This window comes from Apis dorsata, unplaced genomic scaffold (genome assembly GCF_000469605.1).
Source record: "Apis dorsata unplaced genomic scaffold, Apis dorsata 1.3 scaffold_74, whole genome shotgun sequence".
NCBI lineage: Eukaryota > Metazoa > Arthropoda > Insecta > Hymenoptera > Apidae > Apis > Apis dorsata.
In genome coordinates, this window is record NW_006263372.1 from 1977997 (window position 1) to 1981648 (window position 3652).

General features: G+C 30.6%; 1 protein-coding gene across 8 annotated transcripts in view; it reads left to right on the forward strand.

The window, feature by feature from the left end:
* LOC102675632 (potassium voltage-gated channel subfamily KQT member 1) overlaps positions 1-3652 on the forward strand; it is a 55308-nt gene that overhangs the window by 21940 nt on the left and 29716 nt on the right. The gene's annotated exons all lie outside the window — the stretch shown is intronic.

A 3652-nucleotide genomic window follows, 5' to 3' on the forward strand; every position in this document is an offset into this window, starting at 1 on the left:
TCAGGGGGTGCGGTACGCGAGATTGGCTTTATTCGAATCGAATATACCGAGGAAGTGGTGAAATCTCGAGGCATCTGCATTTCCAACTGTTAAATATCGCCCTACATATCGTGCTCGTGCATATTCTATCGTTGCTTCGTTTGTTATTCCGCATCGGCTCGTGGATCGTCTTCGCGTGCTGATGCGGACCACGGGCATAAATTAAATTGCTTTCGAGTTCACCGCGACCTGTGTATAATCGACGGAAAAATTTGTTGAGACGATTTGCAAATTTTCATCGCTCGCGTGACAGTGAAAGTAGCGAGAGAATTTGGTATTATCGAGATACGTTATTTTTTTTTTTTTTCTTTTTTTGTCGTATATTTGTAAGTTTAATTTTAAGTTAATTCGAAACGAGTTTTAAATGAAAATCGATTTTTTAATTTTTTTTCAATCAGCTCTTTACTTTCGAGTATTTGATATCTATTGGTTTCGAAATTATTAAATCATTTGTGTAACAGTTTGCGTAAGTAACGATGAAGATATTAAAAATTTTAATATTTTCTTTCCTTCAAAATATATGGAAAAATATATACGTACATCAAATCTTGATATATCTTTCATGATATTTTAAAAATACTGATAAAAGTTGCAACGTCGAAACGAGATTATTTATTTTTTTAGATCTGTTATAAAATGAATATTTTTATTCCTTACGTAAATGTATTTCTTCGTTTATTTGTCTTTAAATTAATTTTTATGAAAAGAAAGAATAATAAATTTTATATATATGTAAGTGTAGATTGCAATAAGGATCTTGAAGAGTCGCATAGTAGTCGCATTTTGACCATCGTGACTAAATAATTAAATTTTCTCTCGAGAGTCAGAATCGTGAAATTCGTAGTTTCTCGACTGTGGATCAGTTTAGTACGGATAGTCTTGATATCATGGAGAAGAGCATGCTTCATTTCTCATGCAGTAAATGTTCTATGAGATCGTCCTTGTCTCTAAGTCAGTAGCCTGCCGTAGTTGAAAATTCGAAAAGGATTCGTTCAAGTTACAGTTCCGTCTTCCTAGTTATATCTCTTAGTTTATCGCGTTTCCTCTCTGTAAATTTTATTTTTACCCCACTTTTTCGAGTCCCATGTATTTTAAGTAACTTATTTTACTAGAGTAACAGTGCCCTATATTGCTATATCTCGAGGCAATTCCCTCAATTTTCTTTTCTTTTTTTTTTAGAAAAAATATAAAATTCTTTTCGTAACATAATTTATACTTTCTTTATATAATATTTTAGTTCATGCAGTAAATTGAAGTTCATTTAATAATATTTGAAATTCTTTAAAAAATTATTCATTTTTTTTTAAATTATTTTATTTCAAAATGATAAATTTATTATCAAGTAAAACATTTTTGTAACCACGAAGAAAATGTTTAAACACGCGAAATAACAGTTCGACTCGATCGATTTAATAATGTGTGCATTCGTGACCGTAAACAGCTATAATTTACCGAATAATTGATCACTGCATTGTAATTACGACCCTTATTGTTTCTTTCAAATTTGTGTGTGGATTTAATTATTCCGTGAGGAGCGTGGCTCATAATACGGACTATTCATCATAATGATCGTTACAATTTTTCATATTCTTTTGCTTGAACATATCTCGATATTATTTAGAATTCTGCGAAGTGAAAAATACATTTCATATATATAACGACAGAAGCAAGATGATCGTTAATTTTTATTTCCAACATTTATGGATTGGACGTCAACAAATATCACGTAGCTAAGCGTATTAAAATTAGAAAAACTTTGAATCGCTATAACTCCGAACTTAGTGGCTTCTGGTGATCGAATGAACGATCATTAGAAGCGTCAAATTTTACTCTTTAAAACGTCTTTTGATTTATTCCAATACAAGTTTTAGTTCTTGAGATATCGTCGTGTAAAGAGAATGGTAATTTTTTAATCCTCGGAACTCTGGCTTCGCTAACCTATTCCAAACTTCAGACAAGTGGAAGAAATATGCATTTCTTCCAGGAAAAAATGTAGATGACTAAATTGCGGACCCATTCATATCTTAAGCATTGTCTAAAGTATTATGGACACTTTGAATTCTTATATCTTGGTAACCGATTGAAATATCGGGGTAAAACAAAAAAGGAACACCATTGGCACTATTTTCTCTGTTTTTTGAATGTGTCTTAATGATATATATATATATATTTATATACTAATTGAATAATTTAATTTTACATTTTAATCGTATAAAAGTTTATAACTAGATAAATGGATCTATAAATGTTACCAAAGATAAAAATTTTATAAATTTGTAATAGTTTCTTAATAAATGGTGCGTTAATTTTTAATTTTTTATCGTGATAATTGTATGGAAGTAGATAATATCTTGAGTTGAGAGAATTATCATCGCGTTAATTGCCATAATTTAGAGTAGAAGAGCTATTTCGAGAGTGCAGTTATCTTGAGATACATTACAGAGTATATGTATTAAAACAACTTTATGGCACGATTAATTACGCGATTACAAAGTAAGACACATTGATACAAGATGGAAATGACTTCTGCGATATTCAAAATGATGAAATACGAAAGAAGTAGGGGAATTTCTTGAGATAGATATCGAGTTGTTACCACGGTTCTGAATTTTATTTTAAAATTCAAGATCAAATTTTGAGCTTTTTATATTCTCTAATATTTCTCTAATAGTTCTCTAATATTAATCTCGCATAATTTCTGAATAGATTACAAATTATTCAAAATGCGTGATGCAGTACAATGTAATTTACATTGTATCATAATTTTGAAATGAAAACTATCCAAGTCTTGTGATCATAATTCTAAGAAAGGCCTGAATCGTCTCGTCTGATAGCCCAGTAATCCAATACTGGTTTCGTGGAAATCTAATATGGAATTTGAGGTATGGCCTCGACAAAGAGGTGTTGTTTCATGATCATAGGAGGTCGATATCCCATTGCTTCGATTTTACTTGAAAGGGAAATTCTGCATCGGTATTTATACGTACAAGCTTCTCTGTTTCAACGTAATTATCATATAATATTCTATCTTATTATCCTAACGATTTATTACGTATCATGGCATTCGAAAAAATTTGTGTTAATTTTAATCAATATAATAATCATATTTTATGACTCAATGACCAACAAATTTTGAATTTCATTTTCAATTTCATTTTTAATTGATTCAAGTATGATTAAAAGTGATTTTTCTTAATCGTATAACGAGCTAATGGCTAAAAATAAACGCGCTGTTATAAGCGCCTTTCCACCGCATGAATTGCAAAACTTGTACAGAGATATAGCGGACGTCCCAGTTCGGCGGCTATCTAAATGTCTCGATGATAAAACGGTTAGAATCGATAATGCATATGAATTGGCTCGCTTATAAATAAATCCTTTTTCCCATGACCCCAAGCTGTTATTCCTTGATAATTAACGTCGCGACGATTAATTAATTTGGCGTTTGGCGTCTCATGAATTTCCAATGACCGCAAAATAAAGCGATTTAATCGAATCTATCCTCAACATTCTCATCATATTCGTTTGATTTTTATTTCATACGAGAATCGATCGATGTAGTTTAATTAACTGATTTCTGAAATATAATTTCAAGCAACATTTTTTTTTTTTT